Here is a 20,344-nt window from a genome sequence, read left to right as displayed (position 1 = left end):
GCTGAACCCAGGTGTTGGTGACTGAGAGGCAGGCTGCCTCTAAATACCAAGCCATACTTCCTCTGAGTATCTTCTGTATGAATACAAATTAATTCTTTTTTTTATTATAGCTTTTTATTTACCAGATATATGCATGGGTAATTTTACAGCATTGACAACTGCCAAACCTTTTGTTACAATTTTTCCCTTCCTTCCTCCTATCCCCTCCCCCTGATGGCAGGTTGACCAATACATATTAAATATGTTAAAGTATAAATTAAATACAATATATGTATACATGTCCAAACAGTTATTTTGCTGTACAAAAAGAGTGGAACTTACAAATTAATTCTTAAAAGCTAATAGGATAGCTAGTGGCACACTGGATAGAATGATGGGTCTGAAGTCAAGAATAGCTTTACTTCAAATCTAGTCCCAGACACTAGCTATGTAACTTTGAGCTTAACCTCTGACTGCCTCAATTTTCTCATCTATAAAGGGAAGATAATTGTTTTGAAGATCAAATGAGATAATTGCTGTTGAATCCTTAGCAAAGTGCCTGGCACATAGTATTTTTATAAATGTCAACTATTATTATTATTATTACTACAGAACTAGGAATTTCTTTCATCTCATATTCACCCCAACAGTAGCAGCATTGTTTTGTCTTTATAAAGAAATCAGAATTCTGTCCTATTTGTCTCTATACTATAACTTGAAATTTCTACTGGTGACTATACAAGCATTAAAACTTTAAAATTTTGTAATCAAATTCTCCTATGGTATAAAGTATTAATAAATGAAACATAACTTCCATGCCATACATATCTTATATACACACAGGTTTTCATGCTGTCATCCCTTTCAGAATGCTAACTTCTTGAGGGACAAGGGTTTTTTTTTTTTGTCTTTCTTTGTATCCCTGGTGCTTATAAATAACACATGACATTCACTTAATAAATGTTTGACTTGCCTAATGGTGAGAAAATGATAAAAAAAAAAATCAGAAATTTTCTATTTTTTAAATCAAATTTAAAAATCCATTCCTAAATATCCTTCCTTCTATTCCAATTTACACCAATTCTAAAAATAGCAAAGTACAATCCAAGGCCTCCCATCATCACTAATTCTGCAAACACGATTTTTTTCTTTTTGGAGGAGGTACTAATACTATAGACTTCACTTAAGGTTATAACTAGATATCTATTGTCTGAAGGTAATTGTCTCAGGCTAAAGCACGGAATTCCAAGGAACTTTTAGTCAAAGGATATTAGAATTAAAAGGGGCCTTCCAGGTTAGACACATACCTCACTCACAATTTTATATATATAGATATTGAGGTTTCCAGGGAATAACTGGTCTCAGAATACAAAGTCAATTTAGAAGCAGAGCCAGGATGAGAATCCAGGTCTAACTCTCAATTTCTATTACAATTTTGCCTTACATTAAAATATCAATAAAAATCTCATCTCACTGCTTTAGTTAGTGTTTAAAACTTTTTCAAATCAAAGCAGTACTAAATCTAAATATCTGACAATGTTCCAAATCTACTTGATAACCAACAACCCCACCACTTAAGTTCATTTATCAAACTTAGGGCTAAAAATGATGCATAAAAAGATGGCAATTTAACAAAATATTTTAAAATACTGTCCTCAAGTTTCTTACTAGTATGTTAAATATATGCTGGTGTCATTTGCTTTTAGTGTACAATATAGCATAAAATCTATTTTAGCCTAGGAAGTTAATTAAATATTTGTTGATATCCAACTATGAACTGTGAAGTTATTTTATAATTCAATCAAGGTTTTATTAGAAATCAGTTTATCTTCCAGAAAAATAATCTATACATGTATTTTAAAAGCCTTTCTTAGGGACACTTAGGAAACACAATGGATACAATGCTGAATCAGGAATAAGAAAGATCTGAATTCAAATCCAACCTTAGACACACTAGTCTGGACTTTGGGCAAAGCACTTAACCTCTGTCTACCTCAGTCTATTCAGCTGTAAAATAAAAATAATATTTTAGCATCTCTTCACGTGGTAATTATGAAGACATAATAAAAGAATATCTGTAATAACAAATATATATCTATAGTAAGTATCAGACATTTAATAAATACTTGTTTTCTTGATTCATTCTTGAAGGTCAGTGCTACTGTGAACTATGAAAAATGGAGAACATAAATGTAGATTATAATCTAACATAATAGTCACAAAGAAAAAGATTAGCTTTTCAGATTATCAACACATTATAAGAAAAATCATATGAAGAGATTTTATTCAGCCTTAGCATTAATGAGCTAATGGATTGAGGATCTAGAACTAGTTGGGCCAGATATTAATTAAAAGAAGAAAAAAAAAGTCATTACAAAGGAGCTCTGAGTTATTACAAGGTAAAACTATACAAAGCAACTTTGGCTAAATTCATCTTAAAAGCATGTTAACAAATATTTATAAATCAAGGACACAATGAAATACAAACATATACAAAATGAAAAAAAAATTGCCATTTTGAGCATTTTCACCTGAACTGTTGCTGAATAGAATTATATTAGTGTTAGGCAACAAATTTTTAAAGCATTTAAAAAGATCAAAGATAAGTAACTATATCTTCACAGTTCTTATAGCATCATGTAATAAAGGTTTTCTGAATAGGAGTTTTAAACCTAATTGTTACTATGTTTTGCTTAAGAAACCATAATTTTATACAGTTACAAATTTAGTTGCTTCATATGGAATTATAAAATCCTGCAATTTTAAAGGATCTTAGCAATCATTTCATCAACCTACCCTGCCTTTCTCTTATAGGTGAGAATATTGAAGCCTGAATAATTGAGTTGTCCAAAGTATGAATAGCTAGGCTGGAAAAAGAAATCATGTCTTCAAACGTCTAATTCCAGGACTTTTCCTCTACACTAATTTCTAATTACTTTCCCTTAAAATTTATAATTTATATAGTTATATATTAAGTAAAGTATTTTCTATGTTTTCATTTGTCTTATTATCATCAGCTAAAAAGAAGATTGGAGATTAACAGCAAGCTCATTAGGAGATCATGTGGTTTCAACACAATCAGCACGTTAGCATGCTTCATCTGTGCTTATAAAAGTTTTTCATTATTGTAACAGTACCATGAGAAAAAGCATGCATCACTTAACCTTCAGTCATGCAGAAGTTTCCATTAATAAAATAACAGTACTGTTTAGGTGGGCAGCTTTGTAACATGAAACCATTCTTCTTTCAAAAGAGAGGTTGATTACCAAGTTATCAACTTCAATATGTCCTTATACTTAGTTTTGTTGGGGTTTTTAAAAATCAGCTACTGATTAAACCACCACTCCCTCCAAAAAAAAAATTAAAATAATTATAGACTAAAATATTTCTAAACAAGAATTTGCAGAATTTGGGGGAAGTATTTGTGAATTTCTAAAAGTCTTAAAATCATAAAATGGGAGGTAAGAATTGGAGGTGGGATAGGGGAAGAATGAGGTTATTTATAAAGTCTCTGTATGGAGAAAGGGCTTAGCTGCTAGTTGAGCTTCCATTTTGTGTAAGAAGCCCAGTAAAGTATGATTATACGGGCAGAGAAGGGATATTATAAATAATCAAAACCAACTCGAACTTTTTATAGATCTGATTTGTTTTCTCAATAAATCCAACCCTAATGATCAATTATAAGTATGTCCCCTCCTTTAACTTCTCATATCAATGCAGAATTTTTCTCTATGTATATGATTTACCTTCTCATTAAATTATTTGCATAGTATCTGTTCTTTGCCCTCCTATCCAAAGTGGACTTCCCTCTCTTAAAGGGCAAGAATATTATTACTTTATTTTTGCATCCCTACTCAAAGGAAGCAATCAATCAATCAATCAATTTCTGACCCTATTTGGTACACCTGGAGGTCCACAACAATAGCTAACAGCTAGACTCAATTTCTCCCTGTCCACCTGCCGAATTTAATTTCAATTTTCCTGACAATGTGCCATCCCTCCTTTCTCTCCCCTTGCTATCCATTATCCCTTATATCCCCCCATCCCTACATCTGCAGGAAGAAAGCTAGAATCCCCTCTCCATTTTAACCGATAGGCCCCTTTTCCCCCAACAGTAGTGAGTTGCTGCAATAGGATAGATACCCTGATATATCACCAAGAACTTCTCAGGACTCTTCAATCTTTTTGTCCTATTACCAACCTCTTTCCTCCGTTTATTATTCTCCCTGTTTAGGGAGTATGAATTCATTAGGAACAAGGATTGTGTTTTTTTTTAATCCATCACAGTGCTTTGCATATAGTAAGAACTCAATAAATTCATTCATTCATCAATCAAACATTCTTTATTAAGAATGTGCTATATGTAAGGACACTGTATTAAGCCCTAGGAATATAAACACAAATAATGAAACAATCCTCCACTGGCAAGAAGCTCATATTCTAATGAAAGACAAAAGGGCATACATGAAATATAGAGAGAAAAAATATAAATGAATGTAAAGTAGTTAAATACAAGATAGTTATGAGTGGGAGAGCAGTTAGAGAGAGATGATGGATAAGGAAAGGATTTGTATTGAACAACAGCTGCCCCACTTTTTGGTCCCAGGACTTCTTTCGCTTTGATAGTTACTGAAAACCACAAAGAATTTTTTTTTATCACATTAGATAGTTACTACATTAGATAGTTACCGTATTAGATTGAGTTTTTGCTACCATATTAGTTACCATATTTTAAATTACAACTATTAAGCCAATTATAGAAAAGAAACATTTTAATGAAAAACATTTTCAAAAATCAAAGCAGTGAAAATATTTATATATTTTTGCAATTTTTTTTACTGTATTACTTAATAAAAGGCAGCAGGATTCTGATATCTACTTCCACAGCTAATCTGCTGAGATAACCTGTGTTGGTTGAAATATATATTAAAAAATCCAATCTCAAAAATTGTATACAGTGTTGGAAAAAGGAAAAAGGAATATTTTAAGGGAGAGATAACATCATCAGTATCAAGATAAAAATAATCTTGACTTTATGGGCCCTATAAAAGGGCTTCTGGGTCTATGGACTAGACTTTGAGAACCAATAAGAAAGAAACTGGTGCTTGAACCATTTCTTGAAGGAAACAATTATGTGAAATGGAAACACAAAAGGATGCATCCAAGCATAGGAGGCTGGTATCAATGCAAAGGAAATATCTATTTAAAATCTGTAAAATTGAATTTAGTGATTTGTCTAAGATTACACAAATGGTTAGAACAAGGATAAGAATCCAGGTTTCCTAATTTTAAGTCCAGTACTCTGTAAACTATCATATAATTAATTAGCTGTCTTTAGAATGGGCAAGGTAAAATGATAGCAACCTCAAATTTGAATATTAAAGGCTTCAAGATCTGATGATGGCCATATCTCGTAAAACCTTGTCATTCAACTATATGGAGGGAGAAGATAAGAGGAAGTGATATATACAACATCAGGCATTGTGCTTAGCATTTTACATTTTTATCTCATTTTTTGATCTTCCCAACAACGCTGGGAAGTAGGTGCTGTTATTAATTCCATTTAACAGATTAGAAAACTGAGGCAGGGGGTTATGTGACTTACCCAGTTCACATAGCTAATAAGTGTGTGAAGCTGGATGTGTCTGACTCCAGGCCCACCATTCTATCTGCCTACAATATTCTACAAACCAAAAAGTTCCATTTAAAGTCTTCAGGCTTTCTCCAGGTGTCTCCAGCAGGCTCAGCTCCGTTTGAATCCAACAATCCCCTATGTTGTTATTTTGTTTAAAGTCCAATTTCATAGAACTAATTACTAGGGTAAGATGGGGCCTGCCTCAGACAACAAATCCTCTAAAGATCAGTGGATATAGGCTTAAAAGTTATTTTAAAAAGTTCTCAGTGCTGTTCCCACCCCACCCTCCCAAGAGTATATCAAGCTTTGAGTATTTGTTACCTTTAAGGTTCCCTTCTACTCTAATATCACAAACATAACAACTAAGAGGGTTTTGTTTTTTGTTTTTGTTTTTTTTTTTGCTTGGAAGAGTGGGTTGAATTAAAAGATAGTGTCACCACATCATTAGTCAGCTCTGATACTCCCACAAATGTTTCAATGGAATCATTTAAAATCTAATGATTTAATAAAGTAGAAAAGATAAAGGTACAAATTTACCAAGCATTTATTAAATGACTACTATGTGGAGGCATCATGTTAAGTGCTTGGGAATACAAAACTAGAAGAAAAAAAAAATAAACCAACAAACCAGAGAACCTGCTCTTACATTTTGATCCCTAGGCGGTCTAAAAATGAGACCGCCTAAATCAAAACCTATAAACAAAGCAAGGTATAAAAAAGAAATGCAGCAAAGTAAATACAAGCCTATTTAAGAAGCAATTTTGATCTATCTCTGAAAGAATTTGTTAGCAACCAGAAGAACATGGAAGTTCTGAGCAAGAAGGCATGAAGAAGACAGACATTTTAGCACTGTGTGTGTTTGTATGTCTGTATGTACATGAATGTGTGTATGTATGTAGAGACATTATTTCCAATATACACCCTGATATTTACATATAAATCAATATCAAATGGACTAGGAGAAGTTAGGTGTTATAGTGGGTAAAAACACCAGGCCTCAATGCAGGAAGATCTGTGTTCAAATATGTCCTCTAACATTTACTAGCTGGGCAAGTCACTCTGTTTGCCTCAGTTTCCTCACCTGTAAAATGGGGATAACAAAAGCATCTAACCCCCACAGTGGTTGTGAGAATCCAATGAGATAATTGTGAAGCATTTAATATAATGCATGCCACATAGTAGATACTATATAAATGTTAATTGTTGTTGCTGCTGTAATTGTCATTGAGCCACTCTAATGTAGATAACTGAGAAATAAGTATATTGCTCAAATATTTTAGTTATTGCTACTCCATCAATTTTTTTGTTATATATTTAAAAAAAGAAAAAAAGAAAAGCAAATTGGATTGGGACACTGTTCTTTCTTTTGTTGTTCAATTGTTTTAGTTTTGTCCAACTCTCCACAACCTAGAGATTTTCTTGGCAAAGACACTGGAACCATTTGCCATTTCCTTCATTTTACAGATGAGGAAACTGAGGCAAACAGGGTTAAGTAACTTGCCCAGGCTAAGTGTGTGAGGCTAGATTTCAACTCAAGGAGATGAGTCTTCCTGACTCAGGCCCAACACTTTATTCACTGGAGAATTATTTTTCTAGAAAAATATTAAATTGATACCACTTCTGTTTTTAAAAGTTTTTCCAACACACTTTTCACATTTATTTTGTATGTCACATTTTACTGGCAAATAGAAATCCAAAAAGGATCAAATTAACTTCAGAGCACAGTTATATTAGTTTCTATGCAAAAGTGTGGAAAGTAATGAAAAAGAACCCATAAGTATAATGAAGCTTATGTGGGAAACTCACACATAATCATTAGTCATCACCTGGCTAGATGCCCTGCACACCTGTCTTAAAATACCAAGGTCTTGAAAACTTCTCATTTTTTCCACATGTTCACATTCTCTCAGTTGAAAGAGAAAAATTCTAACACCTCCAGTTAATGTTTATTAAAAAAAAAAAAACTATAAATTCCACATCCCTACATCTCAAAAAGAAAAGACACTCAATGTTTCATCCAAGATAGAGGTCCTTTTTCTTCCCATTTAGAGTGAAGTATTTATTTTCAAAAGAATCTAATTTAAGATATCACAGGCACAGGTACCTGTTTTGCCTGAATCCTGGAGAGAAGTTTCATCACTTATGAACCAGAGGCAGCAAAAACCAGCAATCACTCCAGTCACAGACACTATTACTGAATAGTAGTGATATCTAAACAAGCAGTAAAATGTAAGCTCCTTGAAAGCAAACATTCTTCATTTTTTTTTAATATGGTCATTGCTTCCCGGTGCCTAACACACTGTAGGCACTTAATACTTGTTAACCAGAACATCCTGCTTCTTCTCACTTTGGCAATGAGGGGGGAAAAAAAAAAAAAAAAAAAAAAAAAAATATATATATATATATATATATATATATATATATATATATATATATATATATATATATTCATGTATTGATAACATGACATGTAGATTTTTTGTTTGATATTTTGTATTTTCCTAATTAAATGTAAAAATAATTTTAACATTCTTTTTTTCAAATTTTGATTTCCAAATTTTCTACTAATTTTTCCTCCTTTTCCTCACCTCATTGCAAAGGTAAGTATTATGATACAGGTTATACATATGCAGTTATGCAAAACCCATTTCCACATAAGCCCATATGTATATTGTTTTAGAATTTAATAACAATAGTTACATTTTTTCACCAGGCTGGTTAAAAGGCAAACTATTTCCTCACCCTCAGTTCTATTTTCAAGGCCATTGTGCATTTGTGGACCAGATGGTCACAGTGAGAGTGCCAGTTTTCATTCAGTCACAGCTCAGAGTAAAGTCAAGTCTCCATTGGTATTCACTGCTGCTATGGTTTTGTACGTTGTGCCCGTCACATTCGAAGTAGTTAACATTTCCCAACATTCCACAAGAAATAGAGATGCTGTGTGAGACCAAGAGTTTTGTATTGCCATACTTTTAATCTCCCCCAACAGAAAGATATTTAAATAAAATATTTTCTAAATATTAAATAATACCATTAGTTTGCTATCTGATAGCCAATCATCTAGTGTTATTGACTCTGAGTCAGTCTAACACTCAGACTGAATTCAAATATATGATTTGGGATTAAATTATCAAAATGATTCTCCATTTTAAAAGTTCCTCCAAGTTAAATGCCTTTTTTAGTGATACATTTAAGGGTTATCTCTGTGTTGAAATAAGTACTTTCTCCATGTGACCAGTTAGGGAAAACATATGCCATCAATCAATCAACACAATAGAGCTTACAAAGACTGTAGTGATGGCCAATCACCTTTGGTATGATAAGGATACTGGAGACCATTTTAATTCAATTGAATTTAACAATTGTTCATGAATTGTATTATGCACTCCTAGATATTTCGCTAAATGTTGGAAATATGGAACCTGGTTTCAAAAAAATTCAATTCTATGGGTGTGGACAATAAGAACACAAGCATATTTAAAATAATCTCAAATTAAATATGAGGTAATTTTAAGAGAGAATATATTAGTAGCTGTACAGGTCAAGAAAGGTCTCACAAAGTTAGAAACTAGAGATTCTGAAAGGAAGAGGAAAGGATGGACTGAATTTCTCTCACTGGGCAACCTATGCAATTGCATGGAGGTAACAGATGGAATGTTGTTTGGGATGAACACTAAGAAGGCCATTTTCTCTAAACGACAGAGTATAAAAGAAATAATGTAGAGTCCCTGTCCTCCAGGGCACTTATATTCTGTTGAGGAGAAAGAAAATGTAAATAGAAAATTAAGAACAAAATATTCCCCATTGAAGAACAAAAAATGTTACTTCTATACCCTACCACATAGCTTTGCAGACAAAGATGAGCCCCCAAAATGAATCAGACTAAATCATTCAATCCATTCCAATTCAATCACGGTCATTAAATAGGAAAGGAGTGAAATGAAACTGAATTCCTATTGTATGATGATTTAAGACTGTCTCTACCTCCTCAAGGAAATGAAATTTCTGTCAAGACTATTAATGAGAAAGCTTCATAAAAAATAACTTGACAATATCCTGCCCCCATGATCAACTGGAAGAGACAAACAGCAGAACAAAGTGAAGCAAGTCTGTTGCAGAATGTGAGGATAAGAAATTAGACATACCTATACAAGGAGAGAATTTATTTTTCTATAGCAACTCCGATATGCTAAAAATTCTTGGCAGATTTTTTCTTTATTTTTCTCCTTTCTATCAATTATAGAGAAAAAAGCAAGTACTTACTCCTCCTTCTTACTGACCCACATAAAAGCAGGCTAAGAAAATTATTTCTGTTTATGGTGTGGAAGACTAGGAGTCAGGCTCTTAATATACTAGAGCAATATATGGGAAGAGGGAGATGGAAGGAGAGAACACACACACACACACACACACACACACACACACACACACACAAATACTACTCAACCTCCTCCTCCTAGCCAATCACTGGGGGAGAGGAAATCGGAAACAAAATTTATCACTGCAAGAACAAAGATATCGTCACATTTCCATTTCCGTCAAATAAAGAAGTGAAGGGAAAAGCCTCAGATCTCTTAGCACTTTGTAGTTATGCTAAGCATATATTTTGATTAGTATTATAGATGTGTGCATTTTTATCTCCCTACTAGACAATAAGCTTCCTTGTATCTTAACTAGGTATTGAATCTTAATTATCTTTCTCCTTTAGCACAGTGCCTTGTTCATACTAGGAACTTAAAAAGACTCTCTGTCCTCCAGGGACTTACATTCTATTGGAGAAAGAAAGTGTATTATTATATTCTGTTAGAGAGAAATGAAAATGCTTGCTTCATGTATTGAATATTAAGAACAAACAGGTCACTTACTCTGATTAGAATGCCACATACAACTCTCCAATCTCTTGACTTATCAATAAATGTCATTTTTTGATGACTGCTATAATGACTTCAGAAACATTTATTCATGTCACATTCACACTTTGTAGGAAAAAAGACTATAAAGTGTTATATGAGGTTGGCTAGACTACTTTCAGGGGCATTTATAATCAACAAATCAAGCTTATTCTTACTAACACTAAACAATCGAAAATTAAACTGCTCAAAATAGGCTAATTATTAGAACTAAAAAAAAAAGTATTTTTCCTGATTCTTTAGATATATCCACAAATACCCTCCTTTTACAAGAATTATTTGAGAACAATTTCAAAAACATTTATATATATAAATGGCATAGTGGATAAAGTACTAAAAGTGGATAAAGGGCCTGAAGTCAACAAAATTTGTCTTTCAAATGAGGTCCCAATGAGTTGGACATGACTGAAAACAAATGAACAATATGAGCAAGGTACCATTTTAGGTGACATGGGAACAAAATCAAAATGGAAATAAATGATTTCTAGGAGATTATTTTCTGTTGAATTAATATAGCATCTACACAACTAAATCTAATATAAGGAAAATTAGGAGAAAACATTAACTATTGGAAGTGAGGGGGAAAGAAGAAGTTTAATTGGAAGAGATGGCAACCAAGCTGAGTGCTAAAGAAGGATAAGGATTTTGAGAGACAATAATGAGGAAGGAGTTTATTCTGGGCATGGAAAACTGCTTATGTAAATATATTTAAGTGGGAAATAGAATACTGAGTTTGAAGATTTGCAAGAAGTCCATAAGAGTTCATGTAGGGGAGTAGTATGAAATGTAGCTAGAAATAGCAGAAGTCAAGATTGTGAGAAAGTTTTAAATGCTCAGCTAAGGGGAATAACAGATTGGGAGCATGGAGGCAAGGCGAGAGTCAAAAACTGTAATAAATAATTATAACAAGAGCACTGTCTTTAAATAACCACTACTTTGGAAGGAATTGGAAGTTGAGTACATGCATATCAATTGGGAAATGGCTGAATAAGTTGTATATGAATGTAATGGAAAATTATTGTTCTCTAAGAAATGATGAGGAGCAATATCACTATTGAGAAATTAAAATTAAGACAACTTTAACAACCATTTCACAGTTCTCAGTTTGGAACTAAGATAACAGAAATAGATAATGATAAATGTTTTAAAGGATATGTATTGTTGTGGAGTTGTGAACTCATTCAACCATTCGGTAGAGCAATTTGAAACTATGCTGAAGGCTATCAAACTGATCCATACTCTTTTGATCCAGCAGTATCTCTACGGGGTCTGTATCCCAAAGAGATCATAAGAGGGAAAAGGAACCAAAAATGTTTGTGGCAGCCCTTTTTGTAGTGGCTAGAAACTGGAAAATGAATGGATGCCCATCAATTGGAGAATGGTTGGGTAAATTGTGGTATATGAAGGTTATGGAATATCATTGTTCTGTAAAAAACAACCAGCAGAATAATTTCAGAGAGGCCTGGAAAAACTTACATGAACTGATGCTGATGTGGGTTGAGGTCCCTTTAAGATTCCTTTCTGATGCCCAACCCCAACATGGCTGAAGAAGCTAGGATCTTTGATTCACAAATCCTGGTCAACAGCACTCTTTTGTATTCCAATGAACTTGCGCTTTCCCAGCCCCCACTGGATCTGAGCTAACTTGGGCTTTCCCAGCTCCCCACTATCTGCTCAGGTTTCCCCACAAACAGCTTCTACCTTATCTAAAAACCCATTGAATTCTATTCAATGCTAACCCAGGCTGAAACCAGCCAAGAGCCTGGGACTCCACCCACCTTCAAGATCACCAAGAGTCCCCATTATAAAAAGGGAACCCTGGAGCCCATTCTTTTGCAGGAGCCCTAAACATGGTGTCCTTACGCTGACCACGTAAGGGTTCCTGTCTGCCGGGCACCAGCTCTAGCCCTGGTGTCTTTCTACCTTTACCCTTACTTCCAAACCCCTACAATAAACCTTTTTTATCAATCTAGGTTTTCAGGCCTGTAAATTCCTTTACAGGGGACTCTGAGCCATCACTAGACTGCATTTAACTATGTATCCTTGCGCCAAACCAATGCTAAGTGAAGTGAGTAGAACCAAAAGAACATTGTACACGGCAAGAACAAGATTATATGATGATCCACTGTGATGGACTTGACTCTTCAACAATGAAGAGATTCAAGACAGTTCAAATAGGCTTGGTGATGGAAAGTGCCATTTGCAAAGAGAGAACTATGAAGACTGAATATGGATCAAAGCAGATTATTTTCACCTTTTTTACTGTTATTGTTCGCTTCCTTATTTTTATTTCTTGTGTTTTTCCCTTGTGATCAGATTTTTCTTGTGCATCATGACAAATATAGAAATATGCTTAGAAGAAATGCACATGTTTAACCTATATTAGATCGCTTGCTATCTTGGGGAAAGGGAGAGAAGGAGGAGAAAATTTTGGAAAACAAGATATTGCAAAGGTGAATGTTGAAAACTATCTTTGCATGTATTTGGAAAAATAAAATACTATTTAAAAATAATCACTACTCCACTAAATCTGTAATCTCACTGATATGGATACTGCCCTCAATGATACACAACACACAACCCATCTATGCTAGCTAACTCTTGCACATATTTTACCTTACATCTTATAGCAGAGAATTTACCCAGTGTGGTGGAGGCCACTTTCCTTGTTTTCTCTTGAGATTATGAGGATACCATAACAGAGTATAGGTACCATTCATCATTTCAATTATCTTAACAATATCATGTTCCTGGGAAGATGGTAGAGTCCACTGGTAAATTTCAAGCTCTCCAGATTTCCCCCACAAATAGAACAAATTAACATCTCAGAACAAACACAGACTGGTGAAAAATCTAGAAAACTTAGGGAAGAAGAGGGTCCTTCTCTTATACCCTGAGGTGATCTGAAGAAAGACCAAGGGCCAGGATTAATCCTTGTAAAGTGCAAACACCTCTGGGTTAGCTCCATAGAAACACCAAGTCAGGAGCCTTGAGTCTGGCTGGATCTAGCTGGGGCCTCAGCAGGAACCACTGAGACTGGGAAAACGGAAGGAACCTTGGCTATTTAGGAACTTCAGGCCCAGCTGTGCTACAGAGACTCAACCCTGGGAGAGAAAGGAACCATACTCAAGAGTGTAGAAGGAGAGGGGCAGAGATCCTGGTGGCTGCAGACTCTTGGAAGTGGGAGCTCTTGGTTTGGGGTTTCTGGTCAGAGGAAAGAGCTGAAGGAAAGCTAGAGGCATCATCCCCCCACCCCACAGTTAGAAGTGCTTCCACTAACACCTCTTATTAAAAAAAAAAAAGAACCAACAAAGAAGAAAGAATATCACTATAGAAATTAATATGAGAACAGGGAAGGCTAGGGTTCATCTTCAGAGGAGACTGAAGTGTAAAAAAAAAAAAAACTTCTCACCCTAAAGAGTATGAAAGGTTCCATGCCTAGAGAGAATTTATAGAAGAACCCAAAAAAGAATTTAAAAAGCAAATGAGAGACACTAAGGAAAAATTAAAATGAATGAATGAATGAATACCATCCAAGAAAAATAAGAAGTTTATGAAAAAAAAGTTAACCAACTAGAAAAGTAGGTACAAAATCTTAAAAATGAAAATAATTCTTTGAAAATTAGAATTAGACAAAGGGAAGTCAGTAAAGCTATGTAAGACCAAGAAATGATAAAATAAATGATAAAGAATGAGAAAATAGAACATAATATAAAACATAAGAAAAATGGCAGATCCAGAGAACAGATTAAGAAAAGAAAATAGAATAATTGGATTGCCAGAAAGTTGTGATCAAAAAGAGAACTTTGACACGATAATACAGGAAATAATCCAAGAAAATTGTCCTGGAGTAATAGAACAGGAGGGGAAAGGAGAAATAGAAAAAATCCACTGATCACAACCTCAAAGGGATCCTTTGTGGAAAACACAGAGGAATATTATTGCCAAATTCTGAAACCCCCAAATCAAAGAGAAAATTTCACAAGAAATATTAAAAAAAAGCAATTCAAATATGCTGGAGCTACAATTAGAACTGTACAAGATTTATCAGTAGCTACAATAAGACAGCAGGTTCTAAAATTGTATCTATTGACAATCAAAAGAACTAGGCCTGTGGCCAAAAATATCACATTCAGAAAAATTATTTATAATTTTGAATGAGAAAAAAATGGATATTCAATGAATTTGCAGATTATCAGGACTTTCTATCAATCAAATCCGAACTTAACAGAAAATTTAAGAATCAATATTAAAGATCAGTTTTAAGGAACTTCACACGAACAAACTATTTAAACATGGATAAACATTTTAAATGGTAAAATGTATATTATATGTTTAAGATTCACATCAACAATAGGGTAGCTCAAAAGAAAGACTGAGGCAGAGTTAAGGTAAAAACAGCAATCATGTTATACAAATAAGGTGCAGAAGAAGAATAGACCCAGAGGCATTAGAGGGGGGAGGAGGGTTCATAGTTCTGAAAGCCTACTCACATCTGGAATGGGTTCAATAGGCAACACTACATATATACCATGAGGGTTATTAGCATCTTACAAAATCTATAAAGAATAAGGAAGGAAAGATAGGTGGATAGGGAAGGAAAGGGTGGGGGAAGAAGACAAGACAGGGATCCTTAGGTGGGGGAGGTTAAGTAGGCAAGGTATAGAATAGAATTTAATTAAAGAATAAGCAGGAATAGCAAAAATGTGTGTGTATATTGGGGGTGTATTTGTATGAATATGTGTATGTATGTATATATCTACATATGTATACATAAATATATCTTTTCTTAACTGTAGCTTGCTTGGGGATGAGAAGAGGGATGAAAAGGGAAAACAAAAAGAATAAACTAAAAAAGGTGCGCAGCGGGGAACCAAAGAATAATTTAAAAGGAAGTAAAGAAAAAAAATAGAAATTTATGAATATAATTTCTTCTGCTAATATATATATACTTTCTTGATCTGGTAATTTGTTATCTATTTTGAATCCTCCCTCATATTCTGCTGGGCATATGGCAATGTTCTCTTTTGTTTTGCTTTTCTCTTTTACTCTTTTTTTAATAAAATAAATTAGAAATTTATGAATATAATTTCTTCTGCTAATATATATATACTTTCTTGATCTGGTAATTTGTTATCTATTTTGAATCTTCCCTCATATTCTGCTGGGCACACGGCAATGTTCTCTTTTTTTTGTTTTGCTTTTCTCTTTTACTCTTTTTTTAATAAAATAAATTTTTAAAAAAGCAATTTGGAACTATGTCCAAAAAGTTATAAAAATCTGCATACCCTCTGACTCAATAATAGCAGAAACTAGACCTATATGTCAAAGAAGAAAAGAAACTATACATATACAAAAATAGTTACAGTGACTCTTTTGACTGGCCTCAAAACTTGGAAAATAATGGAGGGATCACCTATTATTAGTTAATGGATAAGCAGATTATAATATACAAATCTAATAGAACATTATTCTTCTGTGGGAAATGACAAAATGAACTATTTCTAAGGAAAGTGGGAAAACTTTCATGAACTGAAGTATATAGCCAAATGAGAAGAGCAAAGGGAAAGAACAATTTATAAAATGCCCATGAAATTATAGAGAAAAGCAACTTTAAAAGACTTTAGGATTCTGAGCAATACAACTACTAAAGTCAAAACACACCACTCACCTCCTTCCAAAAAGGGAATGGACTTAAAATTTGGAATGAAACATAAATTTTGAGACCTAGCCAGTGTGGGAAGTAGTTTTGCTGGATGACTACTATGTGGTATGAGAGCTTTGTTTTGTTTTGGGGTTCTTGTTTTTTTATTATTTACTAGAAAAGGGGAACAAATGGAGTGGGGGAAAGAATAAATTCTAGAACATATGTATAAATAATTGAAATAATGAACAAATAAAGGCATCAGCCAATTTTTGTTGTTATTGTTGTTCTGTTGTTTTAGTCATATCCAACTTTTCCTGACCCCATTTGGGATTTACTTGATAAAGAGAGTCAAGTAGTTTGCCATTTCTTTCTCCAGGTCATTTTACAGATAAGGAAACTGAGACAAATAGAGTTAAGTGACTTGCCCAGAGTCACAAAGCTAGTCAGTGTCTGAAATGCAATTTGTACTCAACTCTATCTCACTATAGTTCTGAAGCTCTATCCTGTACCAACTAGCTGTTCTATCAGCCAATTACATATTTAAAAATTAATTTGTAGAATCAGATAGATTTGAAAGTGATCCATATTATTTCACTGTCCAAAATAAAACAAATTAGGGAAATTGCTTAGGGACAGGGCATTAATAAACAAAGTCAATGAATAAAGTATTTAAATAATTAATTAATAAAGTATTTAAAACATACTCAAAAAAAAAAAAAAACTGGGGCTCTATCTGTATGAGTACTCCTTGTTACTAACACAGATCACAACTTCCATTTATAGTGTCACAAGATAACAAATTTAGAGTTAGAAAGGACCTCAGAATTTACTCTCTAATCCGCCTCATTTCACAGATGAGGAAACCTGAAATCAAGACAGATCAAGTAACTTGCTCAGGATCAGTGAGTTGGTGCAAATATCCATCCTCCAATAGCCAACTAGAGATAAGCATCTCCTAACTTAGCTTGGCTGGTGACATAGACAGACAGTAGGCTTGAATGACAGATATAGATCATTTCTAGATTCTTCAGAGTCTCTTTTAGCTGAATGTTTGCCAGAACTTGAGATCTACTGGCATAGCATTTGGGAAGGCAGAATCAGCTCAACAGCACAAGGGAGGTTTGTAAGTAGGATTTTAGTAGAGGAAACATCAATTCACTCAAGATGACAACATGTTAACAAAAATACAAAATGCAGCACATTATGTCAGTTTGAATTCAAATCTAAAATACTACAGTTCATAAACATTAGTAGCGGCTAACAAGATCCTCTCCAAACCCCCTACAAATCCATCAAGGTTAACTGCATTGGATAAGTGTACTAACTGCAGAGTCAACAATTTAAGAGGTCATATGACAAAAGGCTGTCAGAGCCAATCAACTTCCCACACTATGACAAGTCTGCCAGGCTGGATAGAGCTCAACAAATCTCAAGCTTCCAAATGCTCTGCTACCTAAGCTCAGGAGTTTGTGTGAATGGGCATTAGTGCCTCAGTAATGTTAAGAAAGCAATTCACTTTTTAAAACTTTGTCATCTTTGCCAATTATCTTCCAAGGGTTTAAATGAGATTTAGAATTAAAGGAAAAGCAAATAAATAAAAGTTTGCTAAGGTTCAAAGCCAAATTCTTTCAGATTAAAATACTCTAGGGTGCATGGATAGATTTCAGAGGGTCCTTGAATTTGAGTAGGGAAAAATAACACATCTTTATGTTAATATAACTGATTTCCTCTGTAATCCTCTGTATTTTATTTTATACATTTAAAAATGTTATTGTGAGAAGGGGTTCTTAGGACAAAAGGGGTTCATGATGACAAGAAAAAATCTCTTGTTCTAGATTAATATGCAAATTTAACTTATAGCTTGCTGCCTCAAGATGAGATGCTTCCTACATTAATGCCACACCATTGGTCAGTCAGCAGATGGTGCCACAAGAGTGCTATTGTTATCTTTTTCCGAAGTCTGAAAATGGTAACAGCAATTTTCCTAAGCAGGAAAGTTAACACTATAATTGTAATGAAATTACACATATCATATCTGAAATACCCAAGGGGCTCTCTCTATCCTTGCACTTGGAAAATAAAATGAAATGAAACACTACTACAACATTACCTTATTGATGCTAAAGCACCTTTAACTACCTTGAGTACCTTCTAGTAACTAGAATAGCCAAAAGAATTCTCTTGCAATACTTGTATATATAGGGCTTGGTTGACGCTTCAGAAAACTAGAATAGAACCCTTCTTTAGGTGAAGTCATGAAGGATGATACACTTGTGGTTTGTAGTAGTCACATGATAGTGGCTCCAACTTTTCAAGGCTCACATAAAACTTGGAATGTCAAAGGCAAGAGAACTCAAGCTTTCTATCCCCTTTATCAGGTCTCAGTCCTAGATTATATTACTGATCAGCAAAGCACTTTGTAATTAAGACATGTTCATATAATATGAATTCTAACAAGAGACCTTTTTGGGGGCTGTCTTTGCAGTCAGCACAGATGATATCATTTTTAAAAGTCCCTAGCCCAGAGAGTCACTCATTCCAGCATATAGGCAATCATCAGAGCAAAATGTGGAAGACTTCAACTCCTTCCCACATACATAGACAAAATAACAATAATTACTTTAGCAGTGAAGGAGAAATCCTTACCATGACAGCAATAAACAGTGACCATATATATAACACAGCAAGAGTTGTGCTTTCAGTCTTGGTAAGAAGACAATTATCAACATTTGGCTCTATGACAGTAAGGCTGTCATATAGATGGGATTTGTAAATAAAATGCAGATACAAGTTTCAGAAATCAAGCTAGGTGTCTTATAGATTTCGGTGATCAAGCTTGAAGAAAAGAAATAGCACTCATGCTTCTTCATCATCAAGAACGGACTAGAAATTCAGTAATGAAAGTACAAGAGTAGGATAAACATCATTTCCCACTTATTATGTGACAAATACTCAACCCTAAAACTTCCAGTCTGTTAGTACTGATAATTGTCTGATAATCTGCTGGATCGAAAGTTGAATGAGCTATTGTCTGGTGTTTCAGAATATCAGTTTGGGTGTTGTGGGTTTGCTTCCCCACCCCTTTCATCCAAAGCAAAAAAAAAAGAAAGAAAGAAAAGAAAAAAGAAAAGAAACTTTCTATAAGGCAGCACATGTTTAGTAAACCTAGTTGGGGTCAGGAAGTACTATATTTTTAATATGACTTATGAGATCCATAAGAAAATCAACTGTAAAATGGCAAACAAAACATATAAAGTAAACAGATAGGTTATTCTCATTCATATACCATTTACCATTCTTCAGAAGATCACTATACCCAAAAGCAACTTAGTAAAAATTTACCATCTGTATCTACACACAAACAGGTGGTATGAAATAACTTTGGCTTCTAAAAGAATGGTAAAACATAATAAAAACCGTGCAAACAAACCTACACCACCAAGATGTTTACCTACTCTCATTGAACAAAACGCACCCCCTTCTGATCTACCGTGGGCTAAAGACAATATTATAAAGCCTTCTGGGTATTGATTCAAATTCCCACAACAAACTTCCTTCCTAAAGGAAGGCCTTCCCAAAGTAATTTCCTCTAAAAGAAATTTCCCCTTCAAAGATACATACGTGGTTTTTATTTTTGCACATCAAGTCAGTTGTCTGCTGTTCCCTGTTATTAGAGGGCTGTGGCAAGCCGATGGAAATCCAGCAGTCTCTTTGAAAAGCTTAATGAACTCGACAGACCCCACCCAAACCCTGACACTGCTGAGAAGGGCATGCTCAGTGGAAAACCCCAGCTTGCTTCCAATTCATTTCATTCCTCAGCAAGGAAATTCACATGGGTCCAAAAGAGCACTCTTTTCCTGTTATCACTTCTGTTAGCTAAAACACTGGCAGCTGGAATGGGACAACTGTGTCCCCTTTCAAGGGTAATGTATTTTACTACAGCAGGGAATTTTTTCTGATTTGTTCGGATGAGTGTGGAAGGGAGTTCAGCTTCTTTTATTGTTCTTTTTTTTTTTTTTTTTTTTTTTGAAGGGGGAAGAATTGTTTTGGTTTCTTAAATCTATCCTACAAATAGCCATGAAACGTGTAAATAAGGTACCATCCAATCATCTTTCACACCCTCATTCTTCACTAATAATGGACTTCATCTATTTATATACCACCCTATAACAT

General features: G+C 34.2%; 1 protein-coding gene across 27 annotated transcripts in view; it reads right to left on the bottom strand.

Annotated features, from left to right (window-relative positions):
- The window catches only part of EPB41L2 (erythrocyte membrane protein band 4.1 like 2), a 279,109-nt gene that overhangs the window by 159,087 nt on the left and 99,678 nt on the right, over nucleotides 1–20,344 (bottom strand). The window contains exon 1 of one of the 27 annotated variants that reach the window (XM_074309857.1): nucleotides 19,793–19,967. The exons of 25 other annotated variants lie outside the window; for them this stretch is intronic. The gene's annotated coding sequence lies outside the window, so the exon portion shown is untranslated. Of the gene's footprint in view, nucleotides 1–19,792; nucleotides 19,968–20,344 lie in introns of those variants that run through there. One more of the 27 variants, XM_074309830.1, reaches the window with a different exon arrangement.

This window comes from Sminthopsis crassicaudata, chromosome 4 (assembly GCF_048593235.1).
Source record: "Sminthopsis crassicaudata isolate SCR6 chromosome 4, ASM4859323v1, whole genome shotgun sequence".
Classification (NCBI taxonomy): domain Eukaryota; kingdom Metazoa; phylum Chordata; class Mammalia; order Dasyuromorphia; family Dasyuridae; genus Sminthopsis; species Sminthopsis crassicaudata.
Note: the sequence above shows the minus strand (reverse complement) of the source record. Positions and strands in the feature narration are given on the sequence as shown.